This window comes from Geotrypetes seraphini, chromosome 1 (assembly GCF_902459505.1).
Source record: "Geotrypetes seraphini chromosome 1, aGeoSer1.1, whole genome shotgun sequence".
In the NCBI taxonomy this organism is placed as follows: Eukaryota; Metazoa; Chordata; class Amphibia; order Gymnophiona; family Dermophiidae; genus Geotrypetes; species Geotrypetes seraphini.
Window position 1 is genome coordinate 127399848 of NC_047084.1, and position 25433 is coordinate 127425280.

General features: G+C 43.3%; 20 non-coding genes across 20 annotated transcripts; all 20 read left to right on the top strand.

Moving 5' to 3' along the window:
- Positions 1 to 666: 666 nt before the first annotated feature.
- On the top strand, positions 667 to 739 carry TRNAK-CUU. Its single transcript has one exon. It is a non-coding gene; the product is annotated as a tRNA-Lys (tRNA).
- Positions 740 to 1838: 1099 nt separating this feature from the next.
- Positions 1839 to 1911, top strand: TRNAK-CUU. The gene has a single exon. It is a non-coding gene; the product is annotated as a tRNA-Lys (tRNA).
- A 1094-nt stretch (positions 1912 to 3005) lies between these two features.
- TRNAK-CUU lies at positions 3006 to 3078 on the top strand. The gene has a single exon. It is a non-coding gene; the product is annotated as a tRNA-Lys (tRNA).
- A 1099-nt stretch (positions 3079 to 4177) lies between these two features.
- Positions 4178 to 4250, top strand: TRNAK-CUU. Its single transcript has one exon. It is a non-coding gene; the product is annotated as a tRNA-Lys (tRNA).
- Positions 4251 to 5344: 1094 nt separating this feature from the next.
- Positions 5345 to 5417, top strand: TRNAK-CUU. Its single transcript has one exon. It is a non-coding gene; the product is annotated as a tRNA-Lys (tRNA).
- Positions 5418 to 6516: 1099 nt separating this feature from the next.
- On the top strand, positions 6517 to 6589 carry TRNAK-CUU. The gene has a single exon. It is a non-coding gene; the product is annotated as a tRNA-Lys (tRNA).
- Positions 6590 to 7683: 1094 nt separating this feature from the next.
- TRNAK-CUU lies at positions 7684 to 7756 on the top strand. The gene has a single exon. It is a non-coding gene; the product is annotated as a tRNA-Lys (tRNA).
- A 1100-nt stretch (positions 7757 to 8856) lies between these two features.
- TRNAK-CUU lies at positions 8857 to 8929 on the top strand. The gene has a single exon. It is a non-coding gene; the product is annotated as a tRNA-Lys (tRNA).
- Positions 8930 to 10028: 1099 nt separating this feature from the next.
- Positions 10029 to 10101, top strand: TRNAK-CUU. Its single transcript has one exon. It is a non-coding gene; the product is annotated as a tRNA-Lys (tRNA).
- A 1094-nt stretch (positions 10102 to 11195) lies between these two features.
- On the top strand, positions 11196 to 11268 carry TRNAK-CUU. The gene has a single exon. It is a non-coding gene; the product is annotated as a tRNA-Lys (tRNA).
- Positions 11269 to 14168: 2900 nt separating this feature from the next.
- Positions 14169 to 14241, top strand: TRNAK-CUU. Its single transcript has one exon. It is a non-coding gene; the product is annotated as a tRNA-Lys (tRNA).
- Positions 14242 to 15334: 1093 nt separating this feature from the next.
- On the top strand, positions 15335 to 15407 carry TRNAK-CUU. Its single transcript has one exon. It is a non-coding gene; the product is annotated as a tRNA-Lys (tRNA).
- Positions 15408 to 16506: 1099 nt separating this feature from the next.
- Positions 16507 to 16579, top strand: TRNAK-CUU. The gene has a single exon. It is a non-coding gene; the product is annotated as a tRNA-Lys (tRNA).
- Positions 16580 to 17673: 1094 nt separating this feature from the next.
- On the top strand, positions 17674 to 17746 carry TRNAK-CUU. Its single transcript has one exon. It is a non-coding gene; the product is annotated as a tRNA-Lys (tRNA).
- Positions 17747 to 18845: 1099 nt separating this feature from the next.
- TRNAK-CUU lies at positions 18846 to 18918 on the top strand. The gene has a single exon. It is a non-coding gene; the product is annotated as a tRNA-Lys (tRNA).
- A 1094-nt stretch (positions 18919 to 20012) lies between these two features.
- On the top strand, positions 20013 to 20085 carry TRNAK-CUU. Its single transcript has one exon. It is a non-coding gene; the product is annotated as a tRNA-Lys (tRNA).
- Positions 20086 to 21185: 1100 nt separating this feature from the next.
- On the top strand, positions 21186 to 21258 carry TRNAK-CUU. The gene has a single exon. It is a non-coding gene; the product is annotated as a tRNA-Lys (tRNA).
- A 1099-nt stretch (positions 21259 to 22357) lies between these two features.
- On the top strand, positions 22358 to 22430 carry TRNAK-CUU. Its single transcript has one exon. It is a non-coding gene; the product is annotated as a tRNA-Lys (tRNA).
- Positions 22431 to 23524: 1094 nt separating this feature from the next.
- TRNAK-CUU lies at positions 23525 to 23597 on the top strand. The gene has a single exon. It is a non-coding gene; the product is annotated as a tRNA-Lys (tRNA).
- Positions 23598 to 24697: 1100 nt separating this feature from the next.
- Positions 24698 to 24770, top strand: TRNAK-CUU. The gene has a single exon. It is a non-coding gene; the product is annotated as a tRNA-Lys (tRNA).
- Positions 24771 to 25433: the final 663 nt, after the last annotated feature.

Consider the following 25433-nt stretch of genomic DNA (forward strand, 5'->3'; position numbering starts at 1 on the left):
GGTTCAAGCCCCACGATGGGCAAATGACCAACTTTTAACAAAGAGTAGGTGGGTCACGCTCATTGAATGATGGATCTCGATGATAGTATTTTCCTACTCATGGTCTAAGGAATCCAGTAAATGGGCTTTGAAGACAACTTGCTTGAGGTGTAGATAAAAGAGGGTAATGGAGACTTTATTGCTGGAAAGCTTCTAGAATTAGGTAACTTGCTAGATCTGAACAGAGGTGGCTCCAATTTTCCGTGAAGTTCAAAAGAGAAAATGATTTTCTCTATCTCTGACTACAGACTTACGTCTAAGGAAGGGGTAGGCATTACATTCCTCAAGAGCCACAGGCATTTCACGACTTCAGGATATCCACATGAATATGTATGAGATGAATTTGCATGCACTGCCTCCTTGAGATGCAAATCTATCTCAAGCATATTTAGTGTGGATATCGGGACCTGAAAAGTCTTTGGATCTTAAGGACCGTAATTTCGTATTCCTGGTCTAGGGCATCCAGTCAATGGGCCTTGAAGACAACTTGGTTGAGGTGTGCATAAAAGAGGGTAATGGTAAATACAATCATTTTTCAACAGACTCAGTCGATAGACGGACTGGGTAAGAGATGTGTTTGGGTCATGGCAGAAATGCACACCCTCTCCAAGAAGCCCCACCATCTAAGCCCGGCTAGCTCAGTCGGTAGAGCATGAGACTCTTAATCTCAGGGTCGTGGGTTCAAGCCCCACGCTGGGCGGATGATCAAATTTTAACAGAGAGGAGGTGGGAAAATAGAAGCTTGGTGGGTCATCCTCAATGAATGATGGCATAAAGTCAGGGACACTTTATTGTTGGAATGTTTCTAGAATTGGTTAACTTGCTATATCTGAACAGATGTGGCTCCAATTTCTTGAAATGTTCATAGAAAAAGTGGTTTCCATTGTCCGCTGACAGGACACTTAGGTCTAGGAATCCGGTGAATGGGCCTTCAAGACAAGTTGGTTGAGGTTTAGATAAAAGAGGGTAATGGTAAATACAATCATTTTTAAAGAGACTCAATCGATTGATGGTCTGGTTAAGGAATGTGTTTTGGTCATGGCAGACACGCACACCTTCTCCAATAAAGCCTATCATCTAAGCCCGACTATCTCAGTCGGTAGAGCATAATACTCTTAGTCTCAGGGTTGTGGGTTCAATCCCCACGTTGGGCAAATGACCAACTTTTAACAAAGAGTAGGTGGGTCACGCTCATTGAATGATGGATCTCGATGATCGTATTTTCCTACTCATGGTCTAGGGCATCAAGTCAATGGGCTTTGAAGACAACTTGCTTGAGGTGTAGATAAAAGAGGGTAATGGAGACTTTTTTGCTGGAAAGCTTCTAGAATTAGGTAACTTGCTAGATCTGAACAGAGGTGGCTCCAATTTTCAGTGAAGTTCAAAAGAGAAAGTGATTTCCTCTATCATCTGACTACAGACTTATGTCTAAGGAAGGGGTAGGCAATTACATTCCTCGAGAGCCACAGGCATTTCAGGATTTCAGGATATCCATATGAATATGTATGAGATGAATTGGCATGCACTGCCTCTTTGAGAAGCAAATCTATCTCATGCATATTTAGTGTGGATATGGGACCTGAAAAGTCTTTGGATCTTAAGGACCGTAATTTCGTATTCCTGGTCTAGGGCATCCAGTCAATGGGCCTTGAAGACAACTTGGTTGAGGTGTGCATAAAAGAGGGTAATGGTAAATACAATCATTTTTCAAGAGACTCAGTCGATTGACGGACTGGCTGAGAGATGTGTTTGGGTCATGGCAGAAATGCACACCCTCTCCAAGAAGCCCCACCATCTAAGCCTGGCTAGCTCAGTCGGTAGAGCATGAGACTCTTAATCTCAGGGTCGTGGGTTCAAGCCCCACGCTGGGCGGATGATCAAATTTTAACAGAGAGGAGGTGGGAAAATAGAAGCTTGGTGGGTCATCCTCAACGAATGATGGCATAAAGTCAGGGACACTTTATTGTTGGAATGTTTCTAGAATTGGTTAACTTGCTATATCTGAACAGATGTGGCTCCAATTTCTTGAAATGTTCATAGAAGAAGTGGTTTCCATTGTCCGCTGACAGGACACTTAGGTCTAGGAATCCGGTGAATGGGCCTTGAAGACAAGTTGGTTGAGGTGTATATAAAAGAGGGTAATGGTAAATACAATCATTTTTAAAGAGACTCAGTCTAATGATGTCTGGCTGAGGAATGTGTTTTGGTCATGGCAGTCACGCACACCTTCTCCAATAAAGCCTATCTAAGCCCGACTATCTCAGTCGGTAGAGCATAATACTCTTAGTCTCAGATTTGTGGGTTCAAGCCCCACGATGGGCAAATGACCAACTTTTAACAAAGAGTAGGTGGGTCACGCTCATTGAATGATGGATCTCGATGATAGTATTTTCCTACTCATGGTCTAAGGAATCCAGTAAATGGGCTTTGAAGCCAACTTGCTTGAGGTGTAGATAAAAGAGGGTAATGGAGACTTTATTGCTGGAAAGCTTCTAGAATTAGGTAACTTGCTAGATCTGAACAGAGGTGGCTCCAATTTTCCGTGAAGTTCAAAAGAGAAAATGATTTTCTCTATCTCTGACTACAGACTTACGTCTAAGGAAGGGGTAGGCATTACATTCCTCAAGAGCCACAGGCATTTCACGACTTCAGGATATCCACATGAATATGTATGAGATGAATTTGCATGCACTGCCTCCTTGAGATGCAAATCTATCTCAAGCATATTTAGTGTGGATATCCGGACCTCACCTATATGTGGATCTTGAGGACCGTAATTTCGTATTCCTGGTCTAGGGCATCCAGTCAATGGGCCTTGAAGACAACTTGGTTGAGGTGTGCATAAAATAGGGTAATGGTAAATACAATCATTTTTCAAGAGACTCAGTCGATTGTCGGACTGGCTGAGTGATGTGTTTGGGACTTGGCAGAAATGCACACCCTCTCCAAGAAGCCCCACCATCTAAGCCTGGCTGGCTCAGTCGGTAGAGCATGAGACTCTTAATCTCAGGGTTGTGGGTTCAAGCCCCACGCTGGGCGGATGATCAAATTTTAACAGAGAGGAGGTGGGAAAATAGAAGCTTGGTGGGTCATCCTCAATGAATGATGGCATAAAGTCAGGGACACTTTATTGTTGGAATGTTTCTAGAATTGGTTAACTTGCTATATCTGAACAGATGTGGCTCCAATTTCTTGAAATGTTCATAGAAAAAGTGGTTTCCATTGTCCGCTGACAGGACACTTAGGTCTAGGAATCCGGTGAATGGGCCTTCAAGACAAGTTGGTTGAGGTTTAGATAAAAGAGGGTAATGGTAAATACAATCATTTTTAAAGAGACTCAATCGATTGATGGTCTGGTTAAGGAATGTGTTTTGGTCATGGCAGACACGCACACCTTCTCCAATAAAGCCTATCATCTAAGCCCGACTATCTCAGTCGGTAGAGCATAATACTCTTAGTCTCAGGGTTGTGGGTTCAATCCCCACGTTGGGCAAATGACCAACTTTTAACAAAGAGTAGGTGGGTCACGCTCATTGAATGATGGATCTCGATGATCGTATTTTCCTACTCATGGTCTAGGGCATCAAGTCAATGGGCTTTGAAGACAACTTGCTTGAGGTGTAGATAAAAGAGGGTAATGGAGACTTTTTTGCTGGAAAGCTTCTAGAATTAGGTAACTTGCTAGATCTGAACAGAGGTGGCTCCAATTTTCAGTGAAGTTCAAAAGAGAAAGTGATTTCCTCTATCATCTGACTACAGACTTATGTCTAAGGAAGGGGTAGGCAATTACATTCCTCGAGAGCCACAGGCATTTCAGGATTTCAGGATATCCATATGAATATGTATGAGATGAATTGGCATGCACTGCCTCTTTGAGAAGCAAATCTATCTCATGCATATTTAGTGTGGATATGGGACCTGAAAAGTCTTTGGATCTTAAGGACCGTAATTTCGTATTCCTGGTCTAGGGTATCCAGTCAATGGGCCTTGAAGACAACTTGGTTGAGGTGTGCATAAAAGAGGGTAATGGTAAATACAATCATTTTTCAAGAGACTCAGTCGATTGACGGACTGGCTGAGAGATGTGTTTGGGTCATGGCAGAAATGCACACCCTCTCCAAGAAGCCCCAGCATCTAAGCCCGGCTAGCTCAGTCGGTACAGCATGAGACTCTTAATCTCAGGGTCGTGGGTTCAAGCCCCACGCTGGGCGGATGATCAAATTTTAACAGAGAGGAGGTGGGAAAATAGAAGCTTGGTGGGTCATCCTCAACGAATGATGGCATAAAGTCAGGGACACTTTATTGTTGGAATGTTTCTAGAATTGGTTAACTTGCTATATCTGAACAGATGTGGCTCCAATTTCTTGAAATGTTCATAGAAGAAGTGGTTTCCATTGTCCGCTGACAGGACACTTAGGTCTAGGAATCCGGTGAATGGGCCTTGAAGACAAGTTGGTTGAGGTGTATATAAAAGAGGATAATGGTAAATACAATCATTTTTAAAGAGACTCAGTCTAATGATGTCTGGCTGAGGAATGTGTTTTGGTCATGGCAGTCACGCACACCTTCTCCAATAAAGCCTATCTAAGCCCGACTATCTCAGTCGGTAGAGCATAATACTCTTAGTCTCAGATTTGTGGGTTCAAGCCCCACGATGGGCAAATGACCAACTTTTAACAAAGAGTAGGTGGGTCACGCTCATTGAATGATGGATCTCGATGATAGTATTTTCCTACTCATGGTCTAAGGAATCCAGTAAATGGGCTTTGAAGCCAACTTGCTTGAGGTGTAGATAAAAGAGGGTAATGGAGACTTTATTGCTGGAAAGCTTCTAGAATTAGGTAACTTGCTAGATCTGAACAGAGGTGGCTCCAATTTTCCGTGAAGTTCAAAAGAGAAAATGATTTTCTCTATCTCTGACTACAGACTTACGTCTAAGGAAGGGGTAGGCATTACATTCCTCAAGAGCCACAGGCATTTCACGACTTCAGGATATCCACATGAATATGTATGAGATGAATTTGCATGCACTGCCTCCTTGAGATGCAAATCTATCTCAAGCATATTTAGTGTGGATATCCGGACCTCACCTATATGTGGATCTTGAGGACCGTAATTTCGTATTCCTGGTCTAGGGCATCCAGTCAATGGGCCTTGAAGACAACTTGGTTGAGGTGTGCATAAAATAGGGTAATGGTAAATACAATCATTTTTCAAGAGACTCAGTCGATTGTCGGACTGGCTGAGTGATGTGTTTGGGACTTGGCAGAAATGCACACCCTCTCCAAGAAGCCCCACCATCTAAGCCTGGCTGGCTCAGTCGGTAGAGCATGAGACTCTTAATCTCAGGGTTGTGGGTTCAAGCCCCACGCTGGGCGGATGATCAAATTTTAACAGAGAGGAGGTGGGAAAATAGAAGCTTGGTGGGTCATCCTCAACGAATGATGGCATAAAGTCAGGGACACTTTATTGTTGGAATGTTTCTAGAATTGGTTAACTTGCTATATCTGAACAGATGTGGCTCCAATTTCTTGAAATGTTCATAGAAGAAGTGGTTTCCATTGTCCGCTGACAGGACACTTAGGTCTAGGAATCTGGTGAATGGGCCTTGAAGACAAGTTGGTTGAAGTTTAGATAAAAGAGGGTAATGGTAAATACAATCATTTTTAAAGAGACTCAATCGATTGATGGTCTGGCTAAGGAATGTGTTTTGGTCATGGCAGACACGCACACCTTCTCCAATAAAGCCTATCATCTAAGCCCGACTATCTCAGTCGGTAGAGCATAATACTCTTAGTCTCAGGGTTGTGGGTTCAAGCCCCACGTTGGGCAAATGACCAACTTTTAACAAAGAGTAGGTGGGTCACGCTCATTGAATGATGGATCTCGATGATCGTATTTTCCTACTCATGGTCTAGGGCATCAAGTCAATGGGCTTTGAAGACAACTTGCTTGAGGTGTAGATAAAAGAGGGTAATGGAGACTTTTTTGCTGGAAAGCTTCTAGAATTAGGTAACTTGCTAGATCTGAACAGAGGTGGCTCCAATTTTCAGTGAAGTTCAAAAGAGAAAGTGATTTCCTCTATCATCTGACTACAGACTTATGTCTAAGGAAGGGGTAGGCAATTACATTCCTCGAGAGCCACAGGCATTTCAGGATTTCAGGATATCCATATGAATATGTATGAGATGAATTGGCATGCACTGCCTCTTTGAGAAGCAAATCTATCTCATGCATATTTAGTGTGGATATGGGACCTGAAAAGTCTTTGGATCTTAAGGACCGTAATTTCGTATTCCAGGTCTAGGGTATCCAGTCAATGGGCCTTGAAGACAACTTGGTTGAGGTGTGCATAAAAGAGGGTAATGGTAAATACAATCATTTTTCAAGAGACTCAGTCGATTGACGGACTGGCTGAGAGATGTGTTTGGGTCATGGCAGAAATGCACACCCTCTCCAAGAAGCCCCACCATCTAAGCCCGGCTAGCTCAGTCGGTAGAGCATGAGACTCTTAATCTCAGGGTCGTGGGTTGAAGCCCCACGCTGGGCGGATGATCAAATTTTAACAGAGAGGAGGTGGGAAAATAGAAGCTTGGTGGGTCATCCTCAACGAATGATGGCATAAAGTCAGGGACACTTTATTGTTGGAATGTTTCTAGAATTGGTTAACTTGCTATATCTGAACAGATGTGGCTCCAATTTCTTGAAATGTTCATAGAAGAAGTGGTTTCCATTGTCCGCTGACAGGACACTTAGGTCTAGGAATCCGGTGAATGGGCCTTGAAGACAAGTTGGTTGAGGTGTATATAAAAGAGGGTAATGGTAAATACAATCATTTTTAAAGAGACTCAGTCTAATGATGTCTGGCTGAGGAATGTGTTTTGGTCATGGCAGACACGCACACCTTCTCCAATAAAGCCTATCTAAGCCCGACTATCTCAGTCGGTAGAGCATAATACTCTTAGTCTCAGATTTGTGGGTTCAAGCCCCACGATGGGCAAATGACCAACTTTTAACAAAGAGTAGGTGGGTCACGCTCATTGAATGATGGATCTCGATGATCGTATTTTCCTACTCATGGTCTAAGGAATCCAGTAAATGGGCTTTGAAGACAACTTGCTTGAGGTGTAGATAAAAGAGGGTAATGGAGACTTTATTGCTGGAAAGCTTCTAGAATTAGGTAACTTGCTAGATCTGAACAGAGGTGGCTCCAATTTTCCATGAAGTTCAAAAGAGAAAATGATTTTCTCTATCGCTGACTACTGACTTACGTCTAAGGAAGGGGTAGGCATTACATTCCTCAAGAGCCACAGGCATTTCACGACTTCAGGATATCCACATGAATATGTATGAGATGAATTTGCATGCACTGCCTCCTTGAGATGCAAATCTATCTCAAGCATATTTAGTGTGGATATCCGGACCTCACCTATATGTGGATCTTGAGGACCGTAATTTCGTACTCCTAGTCTAGGGCATCCAGTCAATGGGCCTTGAAGACAACTTGGTTGAGGTGTGCATAAAATAGGGTAATGGTAAATACAATCATTTTTCAAGAGACTCAGTCGATTGTCGGACTGGCTGAGTGATGTGTTTGGGACTTGGCAGAAATGCACACCCTCTCCAAGAAGCCCCACCATCTAAGCCCGGCTAGCTCAGTCGGTAGAGCATGAGACTCTTAATCTCAGGGTCGTGGGTTCAAGCCCCACGCTGGGCGGATGATCAAATTTTAACAGAGAGGAGGTGGGAAAATAGAAGCTTGGTGGGTCATCCTCAACGAATGATGGCATAAAGTCAGGGACACTTTATTGTTGGAATGTTTCTAGAATTGGTTAACTTGCTATATCTGAACAGATGTGGCTCCAATTTCTTGAAATGTTCATAGAAGAAGTGGTTTCCATTGTCCGCTGACAGGACACTTAGGTCTAGGAATCTGGTGAATGGGCCTTGAAGACAAGTTGGTTGAGGTTTAGATAAAAGAGGGTAATGGTAAATACAATCATTTTTAAAGAGACTCAATCGATTGATGGTCTGGCTAAGGAATGTGTTTTGGTCATGGCAGACACGCACACCTTCTCCAATAAAGCCTATCATCTAAGCCCGACTATCTCAGTCGGTAGAGCATAATACTCTTAGTCTCAGGGTTGTGGGTTCAAGCCCCACGTTGGGCAAATGACCAACTTTTAACAAAGAGTAGGTGGGTCACGCTCATTGAATGATGGATCTCGATGATCGTATTTTCCTACTCATGGTCTAGGGCATCAAGTCAATGGGCTTTGAAGACAACTTGCTTGAGGTGTAGATAAAAGAGGGTAATGGAGACTTTTTTGCTGGAAAGCTTCTAGAATTAGGTAACTTGCTAGATCTGAACAGAGGTGGCTCCAATTTTCAGTGAAGTTCAAAAGAGAAAGTGATTTCCTCTATCATCTGACTACAGACTTATGTCTAAGGAAGGGGTAGGCAATTACATTCCTCGAGAGCCACAGGCATTTCAGGATTTCAGGATATCCATATGAATATGTATGAGATGAATTGGCATGCACTGCCTCCTTGAGATGCAAATCTATCTCAAGCATATTTAGTGTGGATATCGGGACCTGAAAAGCCTTTGGATCTTAAGGACCGTAATTTCGTATTCCTGGTCTAGGGCATCCAGTCAATGGGCCTTGAAGACAACTTGGTTGAGGTGTGCATAAAAGAGGGTAATGGTAAATACAATCATTTTTCAACAGACTCAGTCGATAGACGGACTGGGTAAGAGATGTGTTTGGGTCATGGCAGAAATGCACACCCTCTCCAAGAAGCCCCACCATCTAAGCCCGGCTAGCTCAGTCGGTAGAGCATGAGACTCTTAATCTCAGGGTCGTGGGTTCAAGCCCCACGCTGGGCGGATGATCAAATTTTAACAGAGAGGAGGTGGGAAAATAGAAGCTTGGTGGGTCATCCTCAATGAATGATGGCATAAAGTCAGGGACACTTTATTGTTGGAATGTTTCTAGAATTGGTTAACTTGCTATATCTGAACAGATGTGGCTCCAATTTCTTGAAATGTTCATAGAAGAAGTGGTTTCCATTGTCTGCTGACAGGACACTTAGGTCTAGGAATCCGGTGAATGGGCCTTGAAGACAAGTTGGTTGAGGTTTAGATAAAAGAGGGTAATGGTAAATACAATCATTTTTAAAGAGACTCAATCGATTGATGGTCTGGCTAAGGAATGTGTTTTGGTCATGGCAGACACGCACACCTTCTCCAATAAAGCCTATCATCTAAGCCCGACTATCTCAGTCGGTAGAGCATAATACTCTTAGTCTCAGGGTTGTGGGTTCAAGCCCCACGTTGGGCAAATGACCAACTTTTAACAAAGAGTAGGTGGGTCACGCTCATTGAATGATGGATCTCGATGATCGTATTTTCCTACTCATGGTCTAGGGCATCAAGTCAATGGGCTTTGAAGACAACTTGCTTGAGGTGTAGATAAAAGAGGGTAATGGAGACTTTTTTGCTGGAAAGCTTCTAGAATTAGGTAACTTGCTAGATCTGAACAGAGGTGGCTCCAATTTTCAGTGAAGTTCAAAAGAGAAAGTGATTTCCTCTATCATCTGACTACAGACTTATGTCTAAGGAAGGGGTAGGCAATTACATTCCTCGAGAGCCACAGGCATTTCAGGATTTCAGGATATCCATATGAATATGTATGAGATGAATTGGCATGCACTGCCTCTTTGAGAAGCAAATCTATCTCATGCATATTTAGTGTGGATATGGGACCTGAAAAGTCTTTGGATCTTAAGGACCGTAATTTCGTATTCCAGGTCTAGGGTATCCAGTCAATGGGCCTTGAAGACAACTTGGTTGAGGTGTGCATAAAAGAGGGTAATGGTAAATACAATCATTTTTCAAGAGACTCAGTCGATTGACGGACTGGCTGAGAGATGTGTTTGGGTCATGGCAGAAATGCACACCCTCTCCAAGAAGCCCCACCATCTAAGCCTGGCTAGCTCAGTCGGTAGAGCATGAGACTCTTAATCTCAGGGTCGTGGGTTCAAGCCCCACGCTGGGCGGATGATCAAATTTTAACAGAGAGGAGGTGGGAAAATAGAAGCTTGGTGGGTCATCCTCAACGAATGATGGCATAAAGTCAGGGACACTTTATTGTTGGAATGTTTCTAGAATTGGTTAACTTGCTATATCTGAACAGATGTGGCTCCAATTTCTTGAAATGTTCATAGAAGAAGTGGTTTCCATTGTCCGCTGACAGGACACTTAGGTCTAGGAATCCGGTGAATGGGCCTTGAAGACAAGTTGGTTGAGGTGTATATAAAAGAGGGTAATGGTAAATACAATCATTTTTAAAGAGACTCAGTCTAATGATGTCTGGCTGAGGAATGTGTTTTGGTCATGGCAGACACGCACACCTTCTCCAATAAAGCCTATCTAAGCCCGACTATCTCAGTCGGTAGAGCATAATACTCTTAGTCTCAGATTTGTGGGTTCAAGCCCCACGATGGGCAAATGACCAACTTTTAACAAAGAGTAGGTGGGTCACGCTCATTGAATGATGGATCTCGATGATCGTATTTTCCTACTCATGGTCTAAGGAATCCAGTAAATGGGCTTTGAAGACAACTTGCTTGAGGTGTAGATAAAAGAGGGTAATGGAGACTTTATTGCTGGAAAGCTTCTAGAATTAGGTAACTTGCTAGATCTGAACAGAGGTGGCTCCAATTTTCCGTGAAGTTCAAAAGAGAAAATGATTTTCTCTGTCGCTGACTACTGACTTACGTCTAAGGAAGGGGTAGGCATTACATTCCTCAAGAGCCACAGGCATTTCACGACTTCAGGATATCCACATGAATATGTATGAGATGAATTTGCATGCACTGCCTCCTTGAGATGCAAATCTATCTCAAGCATATTTAGTGTGGATATCCGGACCTCACCTATATGTGGATCTTGAGGACCGTAATTTCGTACTCCTAGTCTAGGGCATCCAGTCAATGGGCCTTGAAGACAACTTGGTTGAGGTGTGCATAAAATAGGGTAATGGTAAATACAATCATTTTTCAAGAGACTCAGTCGATTGTCGGACTGGCTGAGTGATGTGTTTGGGACTTGGCAGAAATGCACACCCTCTCCAAGAAGCCCCACCATCTAAGCCCGGCTAGCTCAGTCGGTAGAGCATGAGACTCTTAATCTCAGGGTCGTGGGTTCAAGCCCCACGCTGGGCGGATGATCAAATTTTAACAGAGAGGAGGTGGGAAAATAGAAGCTTGGTGGGTCATCCTCAACGAATGATGGCATAAAGTCAGGGACACTTTATTGTTGGAATGTTTCTAGAATTGGTTAACTTGCTATATCTGAACAGATGTGGCTCCAATTTCTTGAAATGTTCATAGAAGAAGTACATAAGAACATAAGAACATAAGAAATGCCATCTCCGGATCAGACCTTCGGTCCATCAAGTCCGGCGATCCGCACACGCGGAGGCCCTGCCAGGTGTACACCTGTTGTAATTTATAGTCCACCATATCCTTACATGCCTCTCTTAAGGAGATATGCATCTAGTTTGCTCTTGAAGCCTAGGACGGTCGATTCAGCAATAATCTCATCTGGGAGGGCATTCCAGGTGTCAACCACTCTCTGAGTGAAGCAGAACTTCCTGACATTAGTCCTGAACCTGTCCCCCCTTAGCTTCATTACATGTCCTCTAGTCCGTGTCAAATTGGACAATGTAAATAATCTTCTCTGCTCTATTTTGTCGATTCCTTTCAGTATTTTGAAGGTCTCGATCATATCCCCACGCAGTCTCCTTTTCTCAAGGGAGAATAATCCTAGTGTTATAAGTCTGTCCTCGTATTCCAGTTTTTCCATACCCTTCACCAGTTTTGTTGCTCGTCTCTGCACCCTCTCCAGCAGTTTTATATCCTTCTTTAGGTAGGGAGACCAATGTTGGACGCAGTATTCCAAGTGTGGTCTGACCATTGCCCTATAAAGCGGCATTATAACTTTCTCCGATCTACTCGAAATTCCTTTCTTTATCATGCCCAACATTCTATTTGCCTTCTTTGCCGCTGCCGCGCATTGTGCCGACGGCTTCAGGGTCCTATCTATCAGTACACCCAGGTCCTTTTCTTGTTCACTCTTCCCCAGAGTTGCACCTGACATTGTATACTCGTATTCCTTATTCTTATTGCCTAAATGCATTACCTTGCATTTCGCCACATTGAACTTCATCTGCCATTTCTCCGCCCATGTTTCTAACCGACACAAGTCGCTCTGGAGTTTCTCTCTATCCTCATGCGATCTGATCGCCCGGCATAGTTTTGTATCGTCTGCAAACTTGATGATCTCACTGGATGTTCCTTCCTCCAGATCATTGATATAAATATTAAAAAGGATCGGCCCAAGTACCGAGCCCTGGGGTACTCCACTAGTCACTTTCTCCCAGTCGGAGAACTTCCCATTTATGCCCACTCTCTGCTTTCGGTTTTCCAGCCATTTGCCTATCCATCTTTGTATATCCCCCTCTATGCCATGGCTTTGTAGTTTCCTGAGAAGTCTTTCGTGTGGAACTTTGTCGAACGCTTTCTGGAAGTCCAAGTATATTATGTCCACCGGCTTCCCACTATCAATTTGCTCGTTCACGGTCTCAAAAAATTGGAGTAAATTCGTCAAACATGATTTCCCTTTCCTGAATCCATGTTGACTGGGTTTCATCAAGTCGTGTGCGTCCAAGTGCCGGACCATGCTATCCTTGATCAGTGCTTCAACCATCTTGCCGGGGACAGACGTAAGACTCACAGGTCTATAGTTGCCCGGTTCACCTCTCGATCCTTTTTTGAAAATTGGGGTGACGTTCGCTATCCTCCAGTCGTCCGGTATCTGTCCAGTTCTGATTGTCAGGTTTGCAAGTTTTTGCAATAACTCTCCGATTTCAACCTTCAATTCCTTTAAGACTCTCGGGTGAATTCCATCCGGTCCAGGGGATTTGTCACTTTTAAGTTTGTCGATCTGATAGTATATCTGGTCTAAGTCCACTTCAACTGTGGTGAGGCTGTCTTCTATTTCTCCTGCAAACACTTTCTCCGCTTCAGGTATTGTTGAGGTGTCCTCCTTCGTAAAGACGGACGCAAAGAAGGAATTTAGTTTGTCTGCGATTTGTTTATCTTCCTTGATGTACCCTTTTCTTCCCTGGTCGTCCAAGGGTTTCCATTGTCCGCTGACAGGACACTTAGGTCTAGGAATCTGGTGAATGGGCCTTGAAGACAAGTTGGTTGAGGTTTAGATAAAAGAGGGTAATGGTAAATACAATCATTTTTAAAGAGACTCAATCGATTGATGGTCTGGCTAAGGAATGTGTTTTGGTCATGGCAGACACGCACACCTTCTCCAATAAAGCCTATCATCTAAGCCCGACTATCTCAGTCGGTAGAGCATAATACTCTTAGTCTCAGGGTTGTGGGTTCAAGCCCCACGTTGGGCAAATGACCAACTTTTAACAAAGAGTAGGTGGGTCACGCTCATTGAATGATGGATCTCGATGATCGTATTTTCCTACTCATGGTCTAGGGCATCAAGTCAATGGGCTTTGAAGACAACTTGCTTGAGGTGTAGATAAAAGAGGGTAATGGAGACTTTTTTGCTGGAAAGCTTCTAGAATTAGGTAACTTGCTAGATCTGAACAGAGGTGGCTCCAATTTTCAGTGAAGTTCAAAAGAGAAAGTGATTTCCTCTATCATCTGACTACAGACTTATGTCTAAGGAAGGGGTAGGCAATTACATTCCTCGAGAGCCACAGGCATTTCAGGATTTCAGGATATCCATATGAATATGTATGAGATGAATTGGCATGCACTGCCTCTTTGAGAAGCAAATCTATCTCATGCATATTTAGTGTGGATATGGGACCTGAAAAGTCTTTGGATCTTAAGGACCGTAATTTCGTATTCCAGGTCTAGGGTATCCAGTCAATGGGCCTTGAAGACAACTTGGTTGAGGTGTGCATAAAAGAGGGTAATGGTAAATACAATCATTTTTCAAGAGACTCAGTCGATTGACGGACTGGCTGAGAGATGTGTTTGGGTCATGGCAGAAATGCACACCCTCTCCAAGAAGCCCCACCATCTAAGCCCGGCTAGCTCAGTCGGTAGAGCATGAGACTCTTAATCTCAGGGTCGTGGGTTCAAGCCCCACGCTGGGCGGATGATCAAATTTTAACAGAGAGGAGGTGGGAAAATAGAAGCTTGGTGGGTCATCCTCAACGAATGATGGCATAAAGTCAGGGACACTTTATTGTTGGAATGTTTCTAGAATTGGTTAACTTGCTATATCTGAACAGATGTGGCTCCAATTTCTTGAAATGTTCATAGAAAAGTGGTTTCCATTGTCCGCTGACAGGACACTTAGGTCTAGGAATCCGGTGAATGGGCCTTGAAGACAAGTTGGTTGAGGTGTATATAAAAGAGGGTAATGGTAAATACAATCATTTTCAAAGAGACTCAGTCTAATGATGTCTGGCTGAGGAATGTGTTTTGGTCATGGCAGTCACGCACACCTTCTCCAATAAAGCCTATCTAAGCCCGACTATCTCAGTCGGTAGAGCATAATACTCTTAGTCTCAGATTTGTGGGTTCAAGCCCCACGATGGGCAAATGACCAACTTTTAACAAAGAGTAGGTGGGTCACGCTCATTGAATGATGGATCTCGATGATAGTATTTTCCTACTCATGGTCTAAGGAATCCAGTAAATGGGCTTTGAAGACAACTTGCTTGAGGTGTAGATAAAAGAGGGTAATGGAGACTTTATTGCTGGAAAGCTTCTAGAATTAGGTAACTTGCTAGATCTGAACAGAGGTGGCTCCAATTTTCCGTGAAGTTCAAAAGAGAAAATGATTTTCTCTATCTCTGACTACAGACTTACGTCTAAGGAAGGGGTAGGCATTACATTCCTCAAGAGCCACAGGCATTTCACGACTTCAGGATATCCACATGAATATGTATGAGATGAATTTGCATGCACTGCCTCCTTGAGATGCAAATCTATCTCAAGCATATTTAGTGTGGATATGGGGACCTGAAAAGTCTTTGGATCTTAAGGACCGTAATTTCGTATTCCTGGTCTAGGGCATCCAGTCAATGGGCCTTGAAGACAACTTGGTTGAGGTGTGCATAAAAGAGGGTAATGGTAAATACAATCATTTTTCAACAGACTCAGTCGATAGACGGACTGGGTAAGAGATGTGTTTGGGTCATGGCAGAAATGCACACCCTCTCCAAGAAGCCCCACCATCTAAGCCCGGCTAGCTCAGTCGGTAGAGCATGAGACTCTTAATCTCAGGGTCGTGGGTTCAAGCCCCACGCTGGGCGGATGATCAAATTTTAACAGAGAGGAGGTGGGAAAATAGAAGCTTGGTGGGTCATCCTCAATGAATGATGGCATAAAGTCAGGGACACTTTATTGTTGGAATGTTTCTAGAATTGGTTAACTTGCTATATCTGAACAGATGTGGCTCCAATTTCTTGAAATGTTCATAGAAAAAGTGGTTTCCATTGTCCGCTGACAGGACACTTAGGTCTAGGAATCCGGTGAATGGGCCTTCAAGACAAGTTGGTTGAGGTTTAGATAAAAGAGGGTAATGGTAAATACAATCATTTTTAAAGAGACTCAATCGATTGATGGTCTGGCTAAGGAATGTGTTTTGGTCATGGCAGAAACGCACACCTTCTCCAATAAAGCCTATCATCTAAGCCCGACTATCTCAGTCGGTAGAGCATAATACTCTTAGTCTCAGGGTTGTGGGTTCAATCCCCACGTTGGGCAAATGACCAACTTTTAACAAAGAGTAGGTGGGTCACGCTCATTGAATGATGGATCTCGATGATCGTATTTTCCTACTCATGGTCTAGGGCATCAAGTCAATGGGCTTTGAAGACAACTTGCTTGAGGTGTAGATAAAAGAGGGTAATGGAGACTTTTTTGCTGGAAAGCTTCTAGAATTAGGTAACTTGCTAGATCTGAACAGAGGTGGCTCCAATTTTCAGTGAAGTTCAAAAGAGAAAGTGATTTCCTCTATCATCTGACTACAGACTTATGTCTAAGGAAGGGGTAGGCAATTACATTCCTCGAGAGCCACAGGCATTTCAGGATTTCAGGATATCCATATGAATATGTATGAGATGAATTGGCATGCACTGCCTCTTTGAGAAGCAAATCTATCTCATGCATATTTAGTGTGGATATGGGACCTGAAAAGTCTTTGGATCTTAAGGACCGTAATTTCGTATTCCTGGTCTAGGGTATCCAGTCAATGGGCCTTGAAGACAACTTGGTTGAGGTGTGCATAAAAGAGGGTAATGGTAAATACAATCATTTTTCAAGAGACTCAGTCGATTGACGGACTGGCTGAGAGATGTGTTTGGGTCATGGCAGAAATGCACACCCTCTCCAAGAAGCCCCACCATCTAAGCCCGGCTAGCTCAGTCGGTAGAGCATGAGACTCTTAATCTCAGGGTCGTGGGTTCAAGCCCCACGCTGGGCGGATGATCAAATTTTAACAGAGAGGAGGTGGGAAAATAGAAGCTTGGTGGGTCATCCTCAACGAATGATGGCATAAAGTCAGGGACACTTTATTGTTGGAATGTTTCTAGAATTGGTTAACTTGCTATATCTGAACAGATGTGGCTCCAATTTCTTGAAATGTTCATAGAAGAAGTGGTTTCCAGTGTCCGCTGACAGGACACTTAGGTCTAGGAATCCGGTGAATGGGCCTTGAAGACAAGTTGGTTGAGGTGTATATAAAAGAGGGTAATGGTAAATACAATCATTTTTAAAGAGACTCAGTCTAATGATGTCTGGCTGAGGAATGTGTTTTGGTCATGGCAGTCACGCACACCTTCTCCAATAAAGCCTATCTAAGCCCGACTATCTCAGTCGGTAGAGCATAATACTCTTAGTCTCAGATTTGTGGGTTCAAGCCCCACGATGGGCAAATGACCAACTTTTAACAAAGAGTAGGTGGGTCACGCTCATTGAATGATGGATCTCGATGATAGTATTTTCCTACTCATGGTCTAAGGAATCCAGTAAATGGGCTTTGAAGACAACTTGCTTGAGGTGTAGATAAAAGAGGGTAATGGAGACTTTATTGCTGGAAAGCTTCTAGAATTAGGTAACTTGCTAGATCTGAACAGAGGTGGCTCCAATTTTCCGTGAAGTTCAAAAGAGAAAATGATTTTCTCTATCTCTGACTACAGACTTACGTCTAAGGAAGGGGTAGGCATTACATTCCTCAAGAGCCACAGGCATTTCACGACTTCAGGATATCCACATGAATATGTATGAGATGAATTTGCATGCACTGCCTCCTTGAGATGCAAATCTATCTCAAGCATATTTAGTGTGGATATCCGGACCTCACCTATATGTGGATCTTGAGGACCGTAATTTCGTACTCCTAGTCTAGGGCATCCAGTCAATGGGCCTTGAAGACAACTTGGTTGAGGTGTGCATAAAATAGGGTAATGGTAAATACAATCATTTTTCAAGAGACTCAGTCGATTGTCGGACTGGCTGAGTGATGTGTTTGGGACTTGGCAGAAATGCACACCCTCTCCAAGAAGCCCCACCATCTAAGCCTAGCTGGCTCAGTCGGTAGAGCATGAGACTCTTAATCTCAGGGTTGTGGGTTCAAGCCCCACGCTGGGCGGATGATCAAATTTTAACAGAGAGGAGGTGGGAAAATAGAAGCTTGGTGGGTCATCTTCAACGAATGATGGCATAAAGTCAGGGACACTTTATTGTTGGAATGTTTCTAGAATTGGTTAACTTGCTATATCTGAACAGATGTGGCTCCAATTTCTTGAAATGTTCATAGAAGAAGTGGTTTCCATTGTCCGCTGACAGGACACTTAGGTCTAGGAATCTGGTGAATGGGCCTTGAAGACAAGTTGGTTGAAGTTTAGATAAAAGAGGGTAATGGTAAATACAATCATTTTTAAAGAGACTCAATCGATTGATGGTCTGGCTAAGGAATGTGTTTTGGTCATGGCAGACACGCACACCTTCTCCAATAAAGCCTATCATCTAAGCCCGACTATCTCAGTCGGTAGAGCATAATACTCTTAGTCTCAGGGTTGTGGGTTCAAGCCCCATGTTGGGCAAATGACCAACTTTTAACAAAGAGTAGGTGGGTCACGCTCATTGAATGATGGATCTCGATGATCGTATTTTCCTACTCATGGTCTAGGGCATCAAGTCAATGGGCTTTGAAGACAACTTGCTTGAGGTGTAGATAAAAGAGGGTAATGGAGACTTTTTTGCTGGAAAGCTTCTAGAATTAGGTAACTTGCTAGATCTGAACAGAGGTGGCTCCAATTTTCAGTGAAGTTCAAAAGAGAAAGTGATTTCCTCTATCATCTGACTACAGACTTATGTCTAAGGAAGGGGTAGGCAATTACATTCCTCGAGAGCCACAGGCATTTCAGGATTTCAGGATATCCATATGAATATGTATGAGATGAATTGGCATGCACTGCCTCTTTGAGAAGCAAATCTATCTCATGCATATTTAGTGTGGATATGGGACCTGAAAAGTCTTTGGATCTTAAGGACCGTAATTTCGTATTCCAGGTCTAGGGTATCCAGTCAATGGGCCTTGAAGACAACTTGGTTGAGGTGTGCATAAAAGAGGGTAATGGTAAATACAATCATTTTTCAAGAGACTCAGTCGATTGATGGACTGGCTGAGAGATGTGTTTGGGTCATGGCAGAAATGCACACCCTCTCCAAGAAGCCCCACCATCTAAGCCCGGCTAGCTCAGTCGGTAGAGCATGAGACTCTTAATCTCAGGGTCGTGGGTTCAAGCCCCACGCTGGGCGGATGATCAAATTTTAACAGAGAGGAGGTGGGAAAATAGAAGTTTGGTGGGTCATCCTCAACGAATGATGGCATAAAGTCAGGGACACTTTATTGTTGGAATGTTTCTAGAATTGGTTAACTTGCTATATCTGAACAGATGTGGCTCCAATTTCTTGAAATGTTCATAGAAGAAGTGGTTTCCATTGTCCGCTGACAGGACACTTAGGTCTAGGAATCCGGTGAATGGGCCTTGAAGACAAGTTGGTTGAGGTGTATATAAAAGAGGGTAATGGTAAATACAATCATTTTTAAAGAGACTCAGTCTAATGATGTCTGGCTGAGGAATGTGTTTTGGTCATGGCAGACACGCACACCTTCTCCAATAAAGCCTATCTAAGCCCGACTATCTCAGTCGGTAGAGCATAATACTCTTAGTCTCAGATTTGTGGGTTCAAGCCCCACGATGGGCAAATGACCAACTTTTAACAAAGAGTAGGTGGGTCACGCTCATTGAATGATGGATCTCGATGATCGTATTTTCCTACTCATGGTCTAAGGAATCCAGTAAATGGGCTTTGAAGACAACTTGCTTGAGGTGTAGATAAAAGAGGGTAATGGAGACTTTATTGCTGGAAAGCTTCTAGAATTAGGTAACTTGCTAGATCTGAACAGAGGTGGCTCCAATTTTCCGTGAAGTTCAAAAGAGAAAATGATTTTCTCTATCGCTGACTACTGACTTACGTCTAAGGAAGGGGTAGGCATTACATTCCTCAAGAGCCACAGGCATTTCTCGACTTCAGGATATCCACATGAATATGTATGAGATGAATTTGCATGCACTGCCTCCTTGAGATGCAAATCTATCTCAAGCATATTTAGTGTGGATATCCGGACCTCACCTATATGTGGATCTTGAGGACCGTAATTTCGTACTCCTAGTCTAGGGCATCCAGTCAATGGGCCTTGAAGACAACTTGGTTGAGGTGTGCATAAAATAGGGTAATGGTAAATACAATCATTTTTCAAGAGACTCAGTCGATTGTCGGACTGGCTGAGTGATGTGTTTGGGACTTGGCAGAAATGCACACCCTCTCCAAGAAGCCCCACCATCTAAGCCCGGCTAGCTCAGTCGGTAGAGCATGAGACTCTTAATCTCAGGGTCGTGGGTTCAAGCCCCACGCTGGGCGGATGATCAAATTTTAACAGAGAGGAGGTGGGAAAATAGAAGCTTGGTGGGTCATCCTCAACGAATGATGGCATAAAGTCAGGGACACTTTATTGTTGGAATGTTTCTAGAATTGGTTAACTTGCTATATCTGAACAGATGTGGCTCCAATTTCTTGAAATGTTCATAGAAGAAGTGGTTTCCATTGTCCGCTGACAGGACACTTAGGTCTAGGAATCTGGTGAATGGGCCTTGAAGACAAGTTGGTTGAGGTTTAGATAAAAGAGGGTAATGGTAAATACAATCATTTTTAAAGAGACTCAATCGATTGATGGTTTGGCTAAGGAATGTGTTTTGGTCATGGCAGACACGCACACCTTCTCCAATAAAGCCTATCATCTAAGCCCGACTATCTCAGTCGGTAGAGCATAATACTCTTAGTCTCAGGGTTGTGGGTTCAAGCCCCACGTTGGGCAAATGACCAACTTTTAACAAAGAGTAGGTGGGTCACGCTCATTGAATGATGGATCTCGATGATCGTATTTTCCTACTCATGGTCTAGGGCATCAAGTCAATGGGCTTTGAAGACAACTTGCTTGAGGTGTAGATAAAAGAGGGTAATGGAGACTTTTTTGCTGGAAAGCTTCTAGAATTAGGTAACTTGCTAGATCTGAACAGAGGTGGCTCCAATTTTCAGTGAAGTTCAAAAGAGAAAGTGATTTCCTCTATCATCTGACTACAGACTTATGTCTAAGGAAGGGGTAGGCAATTACATTCCTCGAGAGCCACAGGCATTTCAGGATTTCAGGATATCCATATGAATATGTATGAGATGAATTGGCATGCACTGCCTCCTTGAGATGCAAATCTATCTCAAGCATATTTAGTGTGGATATCGGGACCTCAAAAGCCTTTGGATCTTAAGGACCGTAATTTCGTATTCCTGGTCTAGGGCATCCAGTCAATGGGCCTTGAAGACAACTTGGTTGAGGTGTGCATAAAAGAGGGTAATGGTAAATACAATCATTTTTCAACAGACTCAGTCGATAGACGGACTGGGTAAGAGATGTGTTTGGGTCATGGCAGAAATGCACACCCTCTCCAAGAAGCCCCACCATCTAAGCCCGGCTAGCTCAGTCGGTAGAGCATGAGACTCTTAATCTCAGGGTCGTGGGTTCAAGCCCCACGCTGGGCGGATGATCAAATTTTAACAGAGAGGAGGTGGGAAAATAGAAGCTTGGTGGGTCATCCTCAATGAATGATGGCATAAAGTCAGGGACACTTTATTGTTGGAATGTTTCTAGAATTGGTTAACTTGCTATATCTGAACAGATGTGGCTCCAATTTCTTGAAATGTTCATAGAAAAAGTGGTTTCCATTGTCCGCTGACAGGACACTTAGGTCTAGGAATCCGGTGAATGGGCCTTGAAGACAAGTTGGTTGAGGTTTAGATAAAAGAGGGTAATGGTAAATACAATCATTTTTAAAGAGACTCAATCGATTGATGGTCTGGCTAAGGAATGTGTTTTGGTCATGGCAGACACGCACACCTTCTCCAATAAAGCCTATCATCTAAGCCCGACTATCTCAGTCGGTAGAGCATAATACTCTTAGTCTCAGGGTTGTGGGTTCAAGCCCCACGTTGGGCAAATGACCAACTTTTAACAAAGAGTAGGTGGGTCACGCTCATTGAATGATGGATCTCGATGATCGTATTTTCCTACTCATGGTCTAGGGCATCAAGTCAATGGGCTTTGAAGACAACTTGCTTGAGGTGTAGATAAAAGAGGGTAATGGAGACTATTTTGCTGGAAAGCTTCTAGAATTAGGTAACTTGCTAGATCTGAACAGAGGTGGCTCCAATTTTCAGTGAAGTTCAAAAGAGAAAGTGATTTCCTCTATCATCTGACTACAGACTTATGTCTAAGGAAGGGGTAGGCAATTACATTCCTCGAGAGCCACAGGCATTTCAGGATTTCAGGATATCCATATGAATATGTATGAGATGAATTGGCATGCACTGCCTCTTTGAGAAGCAAATCTATCTCATGCATATTTAGTGTGGATATGGGTCCTGAAAAGTCTTTGGATCTTAAGGACCGTAATTTCGTATTCCAGGTCTAGGGTATCCAGTCAATGGGCCTTGAAGACAACTTGGTTGAGGTGTGCATAAAAGAGGGTAATGGTAAATACAATCATTTTTCAAGAGACTCAGTCGATTGACGGACTGGCTGAGAGATGTGTTTGGGTCATGGCAGAAATGCACACCCTCTCCAAGAAGCCCCACCATCTAAGCCCGGCTAGCTCAGTCGGTAGAGCATGAGACTCTTAATCTCAGGGTCGTGGGTTCAAGCCCCACGCTGGGCGGATGATCAAATTTTAACAGAGAGGAGGTGGGAAAATAGAAGCTTGGTGGGTCATCCTCAACGAATGATGGCATAAAGTCAGGGACACTTTATTGTTGGAATGTTTCTAGAATTGGTTAACTTGCTATATCTGAACAGATGTGGCTCCAATTTCTTGAAATGTTCATAGAAGAAGTGGTTTCCATTGTCCGCTGACAGGACACTTAGGTCTAGGAATCCGGTGAATGGGCCTTGAAGACAAGTTGGTTGAGGTGTATATAAAAGAGGGTAATGGTAAATACAATCATTTTTAAAGAGACTCAGTCTAATGATGTCTGGCTGAGGAATGTGTTTTGGTCATGGCAGACACGCACACCTTCTCCAATAAAGCCTATCTAAGCCCGACTATCTCAGTCGGTAGAGCATAATACTCTTAGTCTCAGATTTGTGGGTTCAAGCCCCACGATGGGCAAATGACCAACTTTTAACAAAGAGTAGGTGGGTCACGCTCATTGAATGATGGATCTCGATGATCGTATTTTCCTACTCATGGTCTAAGGAATCCAGTAAATGGGCTTTGAAGACAACTTGCTTGAGGTGTAGATAAAAGAGGGTAATGGAGACTTTATTGCTGGAAAGCTTCTAGAATTAGGTAACTTGCTAGATCTGAACAGAGGTGGCTCCAATTTTCCGTGAAGTTCAAAAGAGAAAATGATTTTCTCTATCGCTGACTACTGACTTACGTCTAAGGAAGGGGTAGGCATTACATTCCTCAAGAGCCACAGGCATTTCACGACTTCAGGATATCCACATGAATATGTATGAGATGAATTTGCATGCACTGCCTCCTTGAGATGCAAATCTATCTCAAGCATATTTAGTGTGGATATCCGGACCTCACCTATATGTGGATCTTGAGGACCGTAATTTCGTACTCCTAGTCTAGGGCATCCAGTCAATGGGCCTTGAAGACAACTTGGTTGAGGTGTGCATAAAATAGGGTAATGGTAAATACAATCATTTTTCAAGAGACTCAGTCGATTGTCGGACTGGCTGAGTGATGTGTTTGGGACTTGGCAGAAATGCACACCCTCTCCAAGAAGCCCCACCATCTAAGCCCGGCTAGCTCAGTCGGTAGAGCATGAGACTCTTAATCTCAGTGTCGTGGGTTCAAGCCCCACGCTGGGCGGATGATCAAATTTTAACAGAGAGGAGGTGGGAAAATAGAAGCTTGGTGGGTCATCCTCAACGAATGATGGCATAAAGTCAGGGACACTTTATTGTTGGAATGTTTCTAGAATTGGTTAACTTGCTATATCTGAACAGATGTGGCTCCAATTTCTTGAAATGTTCATAGAAGAAGTGGTTTCCATTGTCCGCTGACAGGACACTTAGGTCTAGGAATCTGGTGAATGGGCCTTGAAGACAAGTTGGTTGAGGTTTAGATAAAAGAGGGTAATGGTAAATACAATCATTTTTAAAGAGACTCAATCGATTGATGGTCTGGCTAAGGAATGTGTTTTGGTCATGGCAGACACGCACACCTTCTCCAATAAAGCCTATCATCTAAGCCCGACTATCTCAGTCGGTAGAGCATAATACTCTTAGTCTCAGGGTTGTGGGTTCAAGCCCCACGTTGGGCAAATGACCAACTTTTAACAAAGAGTAGGTGGGTCACGCTCATTGAATGATGGATCTCGATGATCGTATTTTCCTACTCATGGTCTAGGGCATCAAGTCAATGGGCTTTGAAGACAACTTGCTTGAGGTGTAGATAAAAGAGGGTAATTGAGACTTTTTTGCTGGAAAGCTTCTAGAATTAGGTAACTTGCTAGATCTGAACAGAGGTGGCTCCAATTTTCAGTGAAGTTCAAAAGAGAAAGTGATTTCCTCTATCATCTGACTACAGACTTATGTCTAAGGAAGGGGTAGGCAATTACATTCCTCGAGAGCCACAGGCATTTCAGGATTTCAGGATATCCATATGAATATGTATGAGATGAATTGGCATGCAGTGCCTCTTTGAGAAGCAAATCTATCTCAAGCATATTTAGTGTGGATATCGGGACCTGAAAAGTCTTTGGATCTTAAGGACCGTAATTTCGTATTCCTGGTCTAGGGCATCCAGTCAATGGGCCTTGAAGACAACTTGGTTGAGGTGTGCATAAAAGAGGGTAATGGTAAATACAATCATTTTTCAACAGACTCAGTCGATAGACGGACTGGGTAAGAGATGTGTTTGGGTCATGGCAGAAATGCACACCCTCTCCAAGAAGCCCCACCATCTAAGCCCGGCTAGCTCAGTCGGTAGAGCATGAGACTCTTAATCTCAGGGTCGTGGGTTCAAGCCCCATGCTGGGCGGATGATCAAATTTTAACAGAGAGGAGGTGGGAAAATAGAAGCTTGGTGGGTCATCCTCAATGAATGATGGCATAAAGTCAGGGACACTTTATTGTTGGAATGTTTCTAGAATTGGTTAACTTGCTATATCTGAACAGATGTGGCTCCAATTTCTTGAAATGTTCATAGAAAAAGTGGTTTCCATTGTCCGCTGACAGGACACTTAGGTCTAGGAATCCGGTGAATGGGCCTTGAAGACAAGTTGGTTGAGGTTTAGATAAAAGAGGGTAATGGTAAATACAATCATTTTTAAAGAGACTCAATCTATTGATGGTCTGGCTAAGGAATGTGTTTTGGTCATGGCAGACACGCACACCTTCTCCAATAAAGCCTATCATCTAAGCCCGACTATCTCAGTCGGTAGAGCATAATACTCTTAGTCTCAGGGTTGTGGGTTCAATCCCCACGTTGGGCAAATGACCAACTTTTAACAAAGAGTAGGTGGGTCACGCTCATTGAATGATGGATCTCGATGATCGTATTTTCCTACTCATGGTCTAGGGCATCAAGTCAATGGGCTTTGAAGACAACTTGCTTGAGGTGTAGATAAAAGAGGGTAATGGAGACTTTTTTGCTGGAAAGCTTCTAGAATTAGGTAACTTGCTAGATCTGAACAGAGGTGGC